At 35.9% G+C, this 17,396-nt stretch overlaps 1 protein-coding gene across 3 annotated transcripts in view; it reads right to left on the bottom strand.

Moving 5' to 3' along the window:
* Positions 1–17,396, bottom strand: part of ATG4A (autophagy related 4A cysteine peptidase) — a 62,382-nt gene that overhangs the window by 43,966 nt on the left and 1,020 nt on the right. Inside the window, exon 1 of one of the 3 annotated variants that reach the window (XM_066357120.1) lies at positions 4,265–4,341. The exons of the other annotated variants lie outside the window; for them this stretch is intronic. The gene's annotated coding sequence lies outside the window, so the exon portion shown is untranslated. Of the gene's footprint in view, positions 1–4,264; positions 4,342–17,396 lie in introns of those variants that run through there. 3 annotated transcript variants of the gene reach the window in all.

Genomic DNA, 17,396 nt, shown 5'->3' with positions numbered 1-17,396 from the left:
CCTGGTTATGCCTTTCTTGATTGCCACCCTTAAACAGTCCTGCCAGGGCCTCAGGTTCAGAATTACCAAGGAGACTAGTCTTAAGGTAATTTAATTATAGTGAATATAGAGAAGGATGGAGGCAGACCCTGGCCCCATAAAAGAGCCACAAAGGAGCAAGCTAAAGCTTCAATGCCTGAATAAGCAGTCTTTCATATGGGTAGCAATTGTGCCAAGCAGCAAAGAATTTGTGGGAACAATGAATGGTACCCCATCCATACATAGCTCTGCATTCTTAAAGTACCAAAAAAAAAAAAAAAAAAGGTTTAACAAAGAATTTTTACTGATAGTCAACTTTTAATTTAGTATACAGAAGTATACCAATGGAAAATCACAAAGCTTAAAGAAATTAAAAAGGACACAAATAAATGGGAAGACATCTATGCTCATGGACTGAAAGACTTAATATTGTTAAGATGTCCGTAATACTCAAAGTGATCTGCAGAGTCAATGCCCTACCCCAATGGCATTTTCTTGAAGAAACAGATAAATTCAGACTAAAATTCATAAGGAATCTCAAGGGACACCAGATAGTCAAAACAATTTTGAAAGAGAACAAAGTTGCAGGACTTACACTTTTTGATTTCAAGATATATTTCAAAGTTGGAGTTATCAAACCAATGTGGTACTGACATAAAAACAGACAAACAGAATAAAGAGCTCAAAAATAGACTCTTGCAGGCTCTGTCTGGCTGGTTCAGTGGTAGAGTGTCGGCCCAGTGTGTGGATGTACTGGGTTCGATTCCCATGTTACACAGGAGAAGCCACCATCTGCTTCTCCACCTCTCCCCCTCTCTCTTCTCTTTTTTTTTCTCTCTCTCTCTTCTCCTCTTCTCTCCTGCTGTCATGGCTCAATTGGAGTGAGTTGGCCCTAGCCCAGGCATGGCCAATATATGGCCCACGTAATGAGTTTATGCGGCCCGTGATTAAATTTTTAATATTCTCTGCTACTTTAAAATCTCAGCTACTCAGAAGCAGAAGTGTCTTTGATTACTGGAAATCAAGGTATTTAAGAAGATAGTGATACGCGGAAAAGAATTCCACATGTGATTAATCTAGAGTTAAGTTCCAATAATTGGTCAAATGGATTCACGATACTTCTTTATTTTTTTTTAAAAAATTCCATTATAAAGATTTACAACTTTTGTACTCGTCTCTACTCAATATGAACTGTTTGACGTTTAGCGGCGATGTGAAACCCACATTCTCTTAGGCGGAGTTTGCCAGTGCACACCCAAGGTCAAACAATTCGTTATTTTTGTGGTCAAGTTTGCTGAATCAAGTGGCATTGTAGCATAGACAATAGCTGCAGTTGATAATTGAAAACCTATTCAGGCTGTTTGTAAACGAAATAATTGTTTTATTTGTGATATAACCTCTTCAAGCTCATTCTATTAATTAAATATTGTTTTGACTGATTGCGATATAGTTTGGATATTTTTATAAGGTATGTAATTATATTTTTATTAAAATATTTTTATTTTAATAATATTGTATATTAAAGTTTTTTCACTTACTTACATTTATTCATAAACAAATTACATAATAAATTTTTTTTTACTTAAACAAATTGTTTTTGTATTTAACATTTTTTAATTTTAATATTTCGTCTGGCCTGTGAAAAAAGTTTTCTTTCTAATCTGACCCAGGGGCAAAAACAAACTGTTGGCCACGCCTGCCCTAGCCACTAAAGATGGCTTCATGGCCTCCGCCTCAAGTGCTAAAAAAATGGCTCCCGTTGTAAAGGAGCAAGGGCCCCAGATGGGCAGAGCATCTCCCCCTAGTGGGTTTGCTAGGTAGATCCCAGTCGGGGCACATGCGAGAGTCTATCTCTACCTCCCCCCTTTCACTAAATAAAAGAACAAACAAAACAAAAAAAATCCTGCATATGTGGTCAAGTTTTCTTTGGGAATGGTGCCAAGACTACGTAATGTGAAAATGACAGTCTCTTCAACAAATGGAGCTAGAAAACTGGATATCCACATGCAAAAGAATGAAGTTGGACCCTTATCATATACCATATACAAAAATTAACTGAGAGTGGATTAAAGACCTAAACATAAGATCTAAAACTATAAAATGTCTAGATGAAAACATGGGGGAAAAATTTCATGACACTATATGTAGCAATAATTTATTGGCTATGACACCAAAAGGACAAGTAACAACTGAAAAAATAGGCAAATGGAATAGCATCAAACTTTAAACTTTTGTGCATTAAAGAACACAATCAAGAGAGTAAAAAGACAAACTATAGAATAGAATAAAATATTTGTAAGTAATATGTGTGTGATAAGGGTTTAATATCTAGAATATATAATGAACTCCTAGAACTCAAAAACAAACAAACAAAAAATAACCTGATTTTTAAAAGTTGACAAAAGACTTAAATAGACAGGTTTCCAAAGATGATATACAAATGGCCAACAAACATGTAATAAGATACTTGACAACACTACTTATCAGGTAAATGTAAATCAAAACTTCAACCTACACCCATTCGGATGGCTGTAGAATGCAAGTGTTATTAAGGCAGTGGAGTAACTAGAAACCTAATACACTGTTCCTAGGAATGTAAAATGGTGCAAATATTAGGAAAAACCATATAGAGGTGCCTCAAAAAATTAAAATTATCATATGACCCAGCAAATGCACTTCTGGGTATATATCCAAAAGAATTAAAATCGGGGTCTTAAAGAGATACTTAAACACCCATGTTGATAGCAGTATAATAATTAGTAGCCAAGAGGTAGAAATAATTCATCCATTTAAATGCCCATCAATGAATGAATGAATACAATGTGATATATAAGTACAATAGAATATTATTTAGTCTTAAAAAGAGGGAAATCGGCCTTGGCTGGTTAGTTCAGTTGGTTAAGAGTGTCATCCTGAAACAACAAGGTTGCAGGTTCGATCCCCAGTCAGGGGACACATTGGAAGCAACCAAAAAGTACACAATTGAGAGGAACAACAAGTGCTACCCTTTCCCTTCCCCTCTCTCTCCCTTCCCCTCTTTGTCTCTCTAAAAATCAATAAAAATTAAGCTCTGGCCAGATAGCTGGTTGGAGTGTCATCCTGGAGCACAGAGGTTGCCAGTTCAATTCCCTAGTCAGAAAACATACAGGAGCAACTCAATGTTCCTGTCTCTCTCTCCCTCCCTCTCTTTCTAAAAAAAAAAAAAAAAAAAAAAAAAAAAAAAAGGAAATCCTGTTACATGACACAACATGGATTAAACGTGAGGACATTATGCTAATAAAAATAAGCCAGTCACTGAATGGTAAATACTATGTGATTTTACTTATATGAGATATTTAATCAAATTCATAGAAACAGAAAGTAGAATGGTAGTTACCAGGGACTAGGAAATAGGTAAATTGTTGTTTAGTGGGTATGGAGTCTTAGATTTACAGGACGAAAAAGTTCTGGAACTCTATTTCAAGACAACATGAAATACTTATCACCACTGAACTGTACACTTAAAATCAGTAAAGATGGTAAATTTTGTTAATTTTTTAACCATAATAAAAAAAAAGCTTAAAAAGATAAGTATGCCTATGGGGGTTGGTGTCAGAATGACTTTGTCTTTTCTTAACTAGGCTCTTACTTGGAGAAAGGCAATAACATGTCATCCATGTTTTCTTAAGCAACCACTTACACAACTTCTGATTCTAAGAAAAGATAGAATAGACACACTTTATTCTTCCCAATAAGCACAGTTAAAAACACTGGATATTATTATATCCACTATCTTTTAAATATTATATGTATTGTATATATATATATATATAACTGAAAGAGAGAAGACAATCTGACTTGGAAATTATACAACACATCTCTAAATAATCCATTGGTCAAAGAGGAAGTCTCAAAGGAAGTAAAAAAAACAAAACATTTCACTGAAGTAAAGCAAAAATACAATATATCAAAATATGTTGCATGCAAGCAAGATGACAGAATATCAAGTCTTACCCCTTGTTTCCCACCACAGAAATACCAATTTCACAACAATATATGGACGGAAACAACTGTATAAGATTTCCAGAATCCAGTTAGGAAGTCACAGAACCCAAGGTGACCAAAAAGCTGAAAACAGCCACATTGGAACAAGTAAGAGCAATTTAACTTTACTTATGTCAGCCCTCCCCCAAGCTGGTACAGCTTAGTGCCCAGAGAGAATGCCCCAGGCCACAACTCCAGGGAAACAGTGAAGAGGGGAGCATACCTCCAACATTCTGTCTTTTCAGAGGGCTGCCCAAGGAAATGCTATCTGTCTCACCTCACTCAGAGCACTGATGGAACTGACATAGTTTGGATGCCTGGGGACCACTAAAAACAAAGAACAGAGGGCAGTTTACTGGGCATCACATGGCTCACTGAAATCAAAAGGTACACAACTTGAGATTTCTCTCTCAAGGGTGAAGAAGGGGAGTGGAACGTGCATTCAGTGTTCTGATTTTTTTTTTTTTGGAGGGCTGCCTGAGGGACTGGTATCTGTCTCACATGAATTGGGTGCTGACAAGAAGCTGGCATACATAGGATGCCTAGTGGCCCCTGAGACAGCAACACAATAATAGTAGAGGATTACAACACTTCACTTTCAATAATGGATAGACCATTCAGACAGAAGATCAATAAGGAAAGAAGACACTTGAGCAATACTGTAGGTCAAATTAGCCTAACATATATAAAACATTCTACTCAATAGCAGCAGAATACACATTCTTCTCAAGTGCAAACAGAAAAGTCTCCAGGAGAGATCACATGTTATGTCACAAAACAATTCTTAACAAATTTCAAAAGAGTGAGATCATACCAATGATATTTTCCAACCACAATGGAATGAAACTAGAAATTAATGGCAGAAGAAAAGCTTGAAAATGCACAAATATGTGGAAATTAAAAAAACACACTTGAACAACGAATCAGTCACAGAAGAAATCAAAATTGAAATCAGAAAATATCTTGAGATAGAGGAAAATGAACGCACAACATACTAAAAATTATGGAATGCAGCAACAGCAGCACTAACAGGAAAGTCTACAATGTTAAATGCCTACATTAAAGAAGAAGAAAGTTCTCAAATAAACACTACAACATTATACTTCAAGGAACTAAAAACAGAACACACTCCAAAATTAGTAGAAGGAAGGAAATAATTAAGATTAGAGCAGAAATAAAGGAAATAGAGAATAGAAAAACAATAAAAAATTAACAACACTAACAGTTGTCTTTTTAAATAAAAAAAGTGATCTATATTCGGTAAGAAGAGAATACTTACATAAATAAAAGCAGAAACAAAAGAAGAGATATTATAACTTATGCCACAGAAATTAAATGACTCATAACAGACTATATAAAAAATTATACGTCAACAAATTAGATAACCTAAAAGAAATAAATTGCTAAAAATATGCAATTTACCAAGACTGAATCATGAAGAAATAGAAAAACTGAAGAGAAACATAACTACTAAGGAGATATAATCAATAATCAAAAACATACCAACAAAGAAAAGCCCAGAGCCAAATAAATTCCTTAGTGAATTCTATCAAACATTTATAGACAAATTCTTTTAAAGAAATAACTTTAAATTCATTCTTTAAGTTAATTATTTTTTTCCTTTATATTGAATTTATTGGGGTGACATTGGTGAACAAAAGTATACAGGTTTCAGGTGCACAATTCTACAACACATCATCTGTACATTGTATTGTGTGTTTACCACCCGAAGACAAATCTCTGTCCATCACCATTTTATCCCCCCTGTACCCTCTTCCACCCTCCTCTACACCCCCCCTCCCCTGACAATCACACACTGTTGTTCGTGTCCATAACTTTTTCTCTGTTTTTATTTTTTTACTCAATCCCTCCACCCCCAGCCCTCCCCCAACAGCTGTCAGCCTGCTCTCTATGAGTCTGTCTCTGTTTTGCTTGTTAGTTCATTTTGTTCATTAGATTCCACATATGAGTGAAATCATATGGTACTTGTCTTTCTCTGACTGGCTTATTTCACTTAGCATAATGCTCTCCAGGTGCAGCCACTGTGGAAAGCCGTATGGAGTTACTTCAAAAAATTAAAAATAGAACTGTGTTGACCCAGCAATTCCACTTCTGGGAATTTATCTGAAGAAACCCAAAACATAAATTTGAAAGAACATATACACCCTTATGTTTACTGAAGCATGGTTTACAGTAGCCAAGATTTGGAAGCAGTCCAAGTATCTATCAGTAGATGAGTGAACAAAAAGCTGTGGTACATTTACACAATGGGATATGACTCAGCCATAAAAAAGTAGGAAATCTTACCCTTATAGTTAATTCTTAATTTAAAGAATTAATTTTATTATTTTTGAAAAGTTTTAAAAGCCAATTCTTCTCAAACCCTTTCAAAAAACTGAAAAGAAGGGAATACTTCCAAAATCATTTTTTGAGGTCAATACTACACTGACACAAAGTCAGAAAAAGACAACGCAAGAAAAGAAAACTACAGGACAATAAACCCTATGAATATATAAGCAAAAATCTTCAGTGAAATACTAGCAAACCAAATTCGACAGAACATTAAAAAGATTACATACATACCATGACCAAGTGAGATTTATCCATGGGATACAATGATAACTCAACATATGTAAATCAATTAATGTGCTACATCACATTTACAGAATGAAGGTGGGGGGAATCACATGATCACCTCAACAGATGCAGAAAAAGCATTTGACAATGTTCAATGTCTTTTCCACATCCAAATTGGCAAGGAAAAAGTAAAACTGCCATTATTTGCAGATGACATGATACTGTATATAAAGATCCTGAAGATTCCACCAAAAAACTACTAGAACTTAGAAATTCAGTAATGTAGCAGGATACAAAATAAATATTGTATTGCCGGTGGCTGAGGCCAGGCAGGTCCACACTGGATTCGGGAAGATGGTAGAGAAACTGAGGAGTCAAAAGTATTGGGCCATTCCCATTTAATAGAGTCTTATAATGGAAGACAAGCAAACAGGCAAGAGAAAACTGCTTCTCATGGCAGTAGGGGGAATGAACAGCAGAACTGGCTACTCATAGTGGTGGACAAGTGATCCGCAATCTGCCCTCAGGGCAAGCACCCATAGCCTTACATAGACTATATACACGTGGCATTGCCATGTGCTCACTCACTAAACAGGCAAAGTACAAGTGAGTGAGATAACCCAGCTGTTTTCCTAACAAATATCCAGAAATCAGTTGTATTTTTAAAAAAGAACTGGAGGGCACCTGCAGATCTCAAACCATCCTCACAAGTGAAAACAGTTATCAAGCAAACTTGACTCAAAAGAATCACTGAGCTAAAGCCAGCCCTAAATTGTACTTTTATACACCAATAGTGAAGTATCAGAAAAGGAAACTAAGAAAACAATTCCATTCATAATTGCATCAAAAAGAATAAAATACCTAGGAATAATTTTTTTTTGTATTTTTCTGAAGTTGGAAACAGGGAGGCAGTCAGACAGACTACCACATGTGCCCAACTGGGATCCACCCGGCATGCCCACCAGGGGGCAATACTCCGCCCATCTGGGCCATTGCTCTGTTGCATCCAGAGCCATTCTAGCACCTGAGGCAGAGGCCACAGAGCCATCCTCAGCGCCCGGGCAAACTTTGCTCCAATGGAGCCTTGGCTGCGGGAGGGGAAGAGAGAGACAGAGAGGAAGGAGAGGGGGAGGGGTGGAGAAGCAGATGGGTGCTTCTCCTGTGTTCCCTGGCCGGGAATCGAACCCAGGACTCTTGCACGCCAGGCCGACGCTCTACCACTGCGCCAACCAGCCAGGGCCCCTAGGAATAAATTTAACAAAAGATGTAAAATACCTGTACTAGAAAAAATTATAAAACACTGAAGAAAGAAATTGAAGAAGATATAAATAAGTGGAAGAATATACCATGCTCATGGATAAGAAGAATTAACATCATTAAAATGTCCATACTAGCAAAAACAATCTATAGATTCAACACAACTCCTATCAATATACCAATGGTGTATTTTTCAGAACTAGAACAAATGTTCCAAAACTGTACATGGAAGTATAAAAGCCAAAAGCCACTGCAATCCTGAGAAAGAAGAAAAATGTTGGAGAAATCATGTTACCTGATATCAAATTACACTACAAAGTTATAGTAAACAAAACAGCATGATACAAGCATAAAAACAAGTATACAAAGCAATGGAACAGAATAAGGAGACCAGACATAAACCCAAGCCGTTAGAGTCAATTAATATTTGACAAAGGAGGCAAAAACATACAATGGGGTAAAGAAAGTCTATTCAACAAATGGTACTGGGAAAATTGGACAGATATGTGCAAAAAAATGAAACTAGATCACCTTCTTAGACCACACACAAGATTATACACTTGAAATGGATTAAAGACTGAAATGTTAGACTCAAAACCATAAAAATACTAGGAGAAAACAGATAGTAAAACCTTGGACATTTCTTGTAGCCATATATATATAATATATATAAATTTTTTTCCTGAAAGATCTCCCAAGGCAAGAGAAACAAAAGAAAAAAAAAATAAACTAATGGTACTACATCAAACTAAAAAGGTTTTGCACAGCAAAGAAAACCATCAACAAAATGAAAAGACAACCCACTGAATGAGTCAGTACTTTTAAAATTCTCCAAAATGAAATCTTCAGGCACAGATGAGATCACAGTAGAGAATTTTCCAACAATATAAAGGAGAATCAATAACAATATTATACAATCTCTTCCCAGGAAATATAACTGAATACTTCCCAATAAGGCCAATATTTCATTGATACCAAAATTAGGCAAAGACAGTACCAAAAAATTAATTATAGACCAATATCATTCACAAAGAGATGCAAAAATCCTTAACAATCGTTTTGCAAAATTACAATTTTGCAATCAACAGTTCAAATGCTATATAGATGCTTACCTGAAACCTATGTATTCTTATTGACTAAGGTCACCCCATTAAGTTTAATTTCTAAAAAAAACCCAAAAAATTATAATTTAGCAATCAATGAACAAATTTATATACTATGATCAAATGGACTCATTCCAGGGATGCAAGGCTGGTTCAATATTTGAAAATTAAACAGGGTAACCAACATATTAATAGACTAAATAAGAAAAAAATCACATGATCACATTAATTAAGAAAGAAAAAGCTATTTGACAAAATTTCACCAGTCATTCATGACAGAATAGTGGGAATTGAGGGAGAACTGACTCAACTTTAAAAAGAATATTTACCAAAGAAGTATAGCTAACTTTATACTTAATACCAAAAGACAGCTTCTCCCTTAAAATCTGGAATAGGCAAGTTTTCAGCTTTCACCACTACTATTCAGTACAGTACTAGAAGTCCTAGCCAGGACAATAAGGGAAGAAAATGAAATAAAAGGTATTATAGAGTAGAAATGAAGAAATATCACTGTCGCTATTTGTAGATGACAAAGTGGTCTATAAAGAAAATCCTAAGAAATCGACCAATGCCTGACCAGGTTGTGGCACAGTGGATGGAGTGTCAGGCTGGGATGCAGAGGACCCAGGTTTGAAACCCCAAGGTCACTGGCGTGAGTGCGGGCTCATCAGGCTTGAGTGTGGGAGCACCAGCTTAACCGTGCGGTTGTTGGCTTGAGCATGGGATCATAGACATGACCCCATGGTCACTGGCTTGAGCCCAAAGGTTGCTGGCCTGAAGCCCAAGATCACTGGCTTGAGCAAGGAGGTCACTTGCTCTGCTGTACCCCCCTGGGGTCAAGGCACATATGAGAAAGCAATCAATGTACAACTAAGGTGTCTCAATGAAGAATTGATGCTTCTCATCTCTCTCCCTTCCTGTCTGTCATCCCTATCTCTCTCTCTCCCTCTCTCTCTCTCTCTCTCTCACACACACACACACACAGAGAGAGAGAGAGAGAGAGAGAGAGAGAGAGAGAGAGAGAGAGAGAAATTGACTAAAAAGAAAGAACTTAATCAGTAAATCCAGGAACATTTCAGAGAGCATTACACAAAAATCAATTGTATTACTATATACTACTATATACTAGCAAACCAAAATTTAAAATAAAATACCATTCAGAGTCACTCAGAAAAATGAAACAGTTATTATAACTCTAACAAAACATCTACAGAACTTGTATCTGGAAAGTACATAATGCTGAAAACAAATACTAATAAAAAAAGTAAAAGATCTAAATAAATGCAGAGAGATACCCTGTTTATGGATTGGAAGACTCAACATAGTAGAGATATCAGTTCTCCCCAAATAGATATACAGTTCTAATACAATTCCTAGCAACATCCCAGATAATTTTTTTAGAAATAGGCAAGCTTATCATATAATGTATAGCGAAAGGCAAAGAAACAAACAATATTGAAAAAAATAAACTAGGAGGAATCATTCTACTTGATTTGCATATTTATTATAGAGGTTATAGTAATTAAGACTGTGGTATGGCACAGGGACAAATAAATAGATGAATAGAGAACACAGACATAGGCCTATACAAGTTCATCATACTCATTCTTTACTATAGTACAAAAGCAATTCAATGGAACTGAAACAAATGTATATCCATAGTTGACAAATTAACCTCAACCTAAACCTCATGCTATATACAAATATTACCTCAAAATAGATCATGGACCTTAATGTATAATGTAACTATAAAACTTTGAGATGAAAACATTGATAAAATCTTGGACACCAAGGGTTTGGTGAAGATTTAAGAAAAATACAATCCACAGAAAAAATAATCAATGAATTGTACATCATCAAAATTGAATATTACTGCTTAACTGCTGGTGGCACAGTAAACATAGCATTAACCTGGAACATTGAGGTCCCTGATCTGAAACCCTGAGGTTGCCTTGAGCACAGGCTCATTGGCTTGAGTGCAAGGGTCACTGGTTTCAGTGTGGTATCATTGACATGATCCCATGGTTGCTGGCTTAAGCCCAAAAGTTGCTGGCTTGAAGGCCAAGGTCGCTGGCATGAGCCCAAAAGTCGCTCGCTTGAGCAAGGGGTCACTGGCTCTGCTTGAGCCCTCCAGTCAAGGCATGTATGAAAAACAATCAATAAACAACTAAAGTGAAGCAACTATGATTCGATGCTTCTCATTCTCTCACCTCTCTATCTCTCTCTTCCCCCTTCCTGTCTCTCTCTCTCTCTAAACAAATATTCCTGCTCTGTGAAAAATCCTATCAATGAGTTGAAAAGACAAGTCATAGACAGAAAGAGAATATTTGCAAACTACCTACATATATGACAAAAAAACAACAACAAACAAACAACAACAACAACTTGTATCTGGAATATATAAAGAACTCTCAAAACTCAACAGAAAACAACAACAAAGCAACTAGAAAATGGGCAAAGGACATAAAGAGATATCACTGAAGAGGGTATATGGATGGCAAATAAACACATGAAAAGATGTTGACCATCATTAGCCATTAGAGGAATGAAAATAAAATCACAATAAGCTATTATGCACCTAGCAGTATGGCTAAAATGAATAAAAAATGACAATGATGATAAGGATGCAGAGAAACTGAATCTCTCATACATTGATGGTGGAAATGTAAAATGGTATAGCCATTCTGGAAAAATAGTCTGTCAGTTTCTATAAAATTTAAACAGACATTAACCATATGACCTAGCAATCACTCTTTGGGCATTTATCTCAGAGAAATTGAAAGTTTACAGCTACACAAAATACCTATACTCAAATGTTCATAAGAGTTTTATTTGTAATAGCCCCAAACTGGAAGTAACCCAAATGCCTCTTAATAGGTGAATGATTAAACAACTCATTGTATATCCGTACCATGGAATACTTCTCAGTAATACTAAAACAACAACAACAGACTATTGATACATATATAAGCTTGGATAAATCTCAGGGTCATTATGCTAAGTGAAAAAAATACAAGTCAGTCAAATTGTCAAAAATGGCAAAATTACCTCAAAACAGAGAACAAATTAATATTTGTCAGGGCTTATAAATGGGGTTAAGTGGTAGGTGTGACTATAAAAAGGTAGCTTTCTAGTAATGAAATATTTCCGTATCCTGATTGCAGTAATGGTTACACAAATCTATACATTTGATAAATAACACAGAAATGCAAATGCATCATTCCAGTGTCAATTTCCTGGTTTTCATATCATAATAATGTGAAATATAATGATTGGGGTAAGCCAGATGAAGAGTATCTGAAGCCTTTCAGCACTATTTTTGCAACTTCTTTGTTAATATTTTATTATTCATAATAAAAAGTTAAAAATGAAACCATTTCTAAAACAAATAGCTCAGAAACAACAGTATGAAAGCTAAAACACAGGAAGTAAATAAAATGTTTTATTTTAATAGCATATAAAAATATGCCAGTTTTATGAAATGATAGCTTTCAAGTAGGAACGTTTTATGTAGGCCAGTGATATACAACACCAAGGACATTAATTTGTAGCAACAAAACAGGTGCTTAAAAATATTGACACCACAGTCTGGGTAGCTCCATTGGATAGAGCGTTGTCCTGATATGTCAAGGTTGCATGTTTGATCCCCAGTCAGGGCACATAAAAGAATCAAGCAATAAATGCATAAATAAGTAGAACAACAAATAGATCTCTCCCTCTCTAAATAAGTAAGTAAAAATAAAAAAAATACATATTAGAGGCACATATTAAAACATCTCATCTTAAACAAGGCAATTGGCAATTGTGGAGTGCTTGCAAAAGGCAACATGAACAAATTATACCTGCACACAAGGAATAATGAATTGCACAGGGTCTTTGGACCAGCTGTTCAAATGTTTGTAATTGGTGGGAATGTAGATGTCTCATTTTGGATAACCCAGAACCGTTCCTGTGACTGTCATTTCGTTAATCGATTTGCATACACCCTGTTGTAGGGTGTCCTCAAGTTAGTTTCACTATAGAATATATTCATTTCTCAGTTGTGCTATACAAAAAATTATTTCCACTGGGTAAAATATCTAGTGATAATTAGAAAGGAACAAATGGATAAAAATTGCCTCCCTCTGCACTATCCAAAATGATAACCACTAGCCACATAAAGCTATTTAAATTTAAAATAATTAAAATTAAATAGTTAAAATTTTAGTTTCTAGACACATTTTTGTGTGTGACAGAGACAGAGAGAGACAGAGAGAGGGACAGATAGGGACAGACAGAAAGGAAGGGAGAGAGATGAGAAGCATCAATTCTTCGTTGCAGCACCTTAGTTGTTCATTGATTGCTTTTTCATATGTGCCTTGACCGGGGGCTCCAGCAGACCTAGTGACCCCTTGCTCAAGCCAGTGACCTTGGGCTCAAGCTGGTGAGCCTTGCTCAAACCAGATGAGCCTGCACTCAAGCTGGCAACCTCGGGGTTTTGAACCTGGGTCCTCCGTGTCCCAGTCTGATGCTCTATCCACTGTGCCACCGCCTGGTCAGGCCTAGACACATTTCAAGTGCACAGTGTGACTAGTGGCTACCATACTAGGACAACATAGATACAAAACTTTTCCATCATCACACAAAGTCCTATTGGACAGCATTGTTTTAGAACATGAAAAACATGTCATTTCATCACAATCACAGGCAGAGTTAACAGCCCAAAGAGCTCTGACTAGAATCAGTACTGCATTGTCTGAGGTTTGCATGTATACAGAATTCCAACTTTGGCAATATTGAGCACTATGTTTTAGTAGTTAAATGCCAGGGCTTTGGGGTATAGTATATATATTCTCACATTTTCAGTTTAGCTCCAACTTTTACTAAATTGTGTGAGCTTAGGCATGCTCCTTCACTACTCTGTACCAGTAACCTCAATCTTAAAATGGTGAGGACAGGAGGATAATAGTACCTATCTCACAGGGTTGTTGTGAAGGATCAAATGAGATAAGCCTAATATCTGACACATGTGATCTATACATGTTAGCAATTCTTAGAATTACTCGGCAAGCGGCAAAAATGATCTTAGCTTGTTCTATGACCTAGAATCTAGATGACCAGTAGAAAAGGCAATAGGAAACACTTGGTTTGCATAAGCTTCAAAGGAGTAAGTCCTTAACAGGGCCCCTCATTGACTCTTGATAGATACAGTAATCCTCCAAAGCCTGGGGCTAGAGACCAAAGAGAAGTGGCCTTCTCCCTTACAGATCTATTTGTCTTGAAACTTTCAAAAAATTAAATGGGTACTTGACCCTTGAACTTAAGGATCTCAGATTTGAAACTTAACCAATGTGTAATATATAAACAAACAAACAAACAAAAGCAAAACACATTATAAAAGATTACCCAAACAAGTTGCTCAGTAGGTGAGGCACTTTTGAGTTGTTTTTCCAGCTGTTTCTAACAAATCCAATTCCTTAATATAAATATAATATTATCGTGAAATGTTACTATACCCGATCCTTTGTGAATACCACACAACATTCCTGCTGTACTTCTGTAATCAACTGGATAAATATTGATTGAACTCCTACCACATACAGGACACTTGTTCTACATGAAGACTACATATGGCAGGTTAAATCAAGTCCATTTTGTGTGTGTGTGTGTGTGTGTGTGTGTGTGTGTGTGTGTGTGTGTTCTTTGGTATGGTACAGTAAAATAGGAATGACTTTGATATTTTTAAACTGTTGGAACTTCCTTCAACAACTATTATCAAATGCTGAATGGCTCTGGAAATTAGCTTTTGCTGCAAAATTGACATTGTTTCTTAATTATGTCAACCTAAAATTACAAGGCAAAACAGCATTTACATGTGAAACTTACCCTGTAGTTGACATTTCGACAGCTAACATTGTTTCACAAGTGATGACAACATGCTTCATACTTTATACACTTCCCATGTTGTCACAAGTCAAAGCAACAAAATCACAATGAGATATCACTTCACAGCCACCAGAATAGCTATAGCAATAATAATAATAATAAAAAGATAGACATTGACAAGTGTTGGTAGAGATGTGGAGAAATTCAAACCCTCACACACTGCTGGTGGGAGGGGGAAATGGTACCATCACTCTGTTAAGGAATCCGGCAGTTCCTCAGAAAGTTAAACACAAAGTTAATGTATAACCCAGCAATTCCACTCCTAGATATGTTCCAAGAGAAATGAAAACATGTCTGCACAGAAACTTGTACATGAATGTTTACAGCAGCATTATTCATAATAAATAAAAGGTAGAAACTACCAAATGCCCATCAACTGATGAATGGATAAAGAAAATGTGTATAGCTATACAATGCAATAGTATTCATCCACAAAAAGAAATAATATACTGATACACACTAAAATTTGGATAAACTTGAAAAACAATGCACTAAGTGAAAGAAGCCAGACACAAAAGACCACATTTTGTATCATTCCATATGTAGCTAAGCCGAGGAAATGAAAATGCATAGAGAAAGAGAAGAGATGAGTGATTGCCTAGGGTGGGATTGGAAATAGGGACTGACTGAAAACGGGCAGGAGGTTTCCTTCTGGGGTGAGGAAAAGTTTTACCTAAGATTGTGGTGATGGTAACACAACTCTAAAATGTACTAATAATTGTTAAATTTCACACTTGTAAAAAGTGTCCAATACCTAAAGCAAGGTCCATAACAGAAAAAAAATATAAATTGGACCCCATCAAAATTCAACTCATTTGTACTTCAAAAGACACTATTAAAAAAATGAAAAGACATCAACAGACTGGGAGAAAATATACACATTTCATACATCTGACAGAGACTTATATCCAGAATATAGGAATAATTCTTACAATTCAATAATAAAAAGACAACAACTCAATTTAAAAGTGGAAAATAAAGTATATGAACAGATTCTGCACTGAATGGCTAATAAAGCACACAAAACAATGCTCATTATAATTAGCCATTAAGGAAATACAAATTATAACCACAATGAGGTATCATTTCACACACATTTATAATGGTGATAATAAAGATAGATGATAAGAAATATTGGTGAGGCCTGACCAGGTGGTGGCGCAGTGGATAGAGCATGGGACTGGGATGCCAAGGACCCAGGTTTGAGACCCCAAGGTCGCCAGCTTGAGCGCGGGCTCATCTGATTTGAGCTAAAGCTCACCAGCTTGGACCCAAGGTCGCTGGCTCGAGCAAGGGGTTACTCAGTCTGCTGAAGGCCCACAGTCAAGGTACATGTGAGAAAGCAATCAATGAGCAACTAAGGTGTTGCAATGCACAACAAAAACTAATGATTGATGCTTCTCATCTTTCTGTTCCTGTCTGTCTGTCCCTGTCTACCCCTTTCTCTGACTCTCTCTCTCTCTCTCTCTCTCTCTCTCTCTCTGTCTTTGTAAAAAAAAATAAAAACAATAAAATAATAAAAAAAAAGAAATATTGGTGAGGATGTGAAGAACATCGCTGGTGGAAATGCAAAATAGTGGTTCCAATTTGGAAAACAGTTTTGTAAGTTTCTTAAAAAGTTAAACACAAATTTGCCACATGATCCAGTAATTCCAGCCTTAGGCATATATCAAAGAAAAATGAAAACATATGTCTACACAAAGACTTGCACACGAATGTTCTTAACAGCATTACTCGCAATAGCCAAAAATTGGAAACAACTTGCATGTCTATCAACCACTGAGTAGACAGACAAAATGTGTTATACCCATAAAATGAAATACTACTTGGCAATAAAAAGCAATGAAATAGTGATAAATGCTTTGATATTGATGAACTTCAAAATATTATGCTAAGTGAAGGGAGCCAGGCAAAAAAGACCACATATATTGTATGATTTTATTTAGATGAAATGTCCAGAATAGGCAAATTTATAGAGCCAGAAAGTCGATTCATGGTTACCTTGGCCTAGGAGTGGAAATGAGGACTAACTATAAATGAGCATAAGGGATCTTACTCAGGGAGTGAAAATGTTCTAAATCTGATTATGTTGATGGCTGAACCATTTAGTAAAGTTACCAAAAATCATTTAATTATACACTTGAAATGCATGAATTTTATCATATGTAAAATATATCTCAAAAAGCTGTTAAAAATAGGAAAAAAACAGTAGGGAAAACTGGGTGAGGGGTATACAGGAACTCTGCACTACCTTTGCAACTTTTTTACAAATGTAAAATTATTCTGCAATAAAAATGTATTTCAAAATTAACAATAAATGCTTCTGGATCAACATCAGTATTTGGTAGTCCTTATCTATGTGAAAAGGCATTTACAAAATGAAATGGGTAAAATATTATTACAGATCAGCATTAACAGATCAACATTTAGAACAATTTTGATAACAGGCAACACTGACTGTAAGCCCCAATTAAACAAAATGTTAGCCCTTCC

The sequence above is a fragment of the Saccopteryx leptura genome, chromosome X (assembly GCF_036850995.1).
Source record: "Saccopteryx leptura isolate mSacLep1 chromosome X, mSacLep1_pri_phased_curated, whole genome shotgun sequence".
NCBI lineage: Eukaryota > Metazoa > Chordata > Mammalia > Chiroptera > Emballonuridae > Saccopteryx > Saccopteryx leptura.
This window is presented reverse-complemented; position numbering and strand designations above follow the sequence as displayed.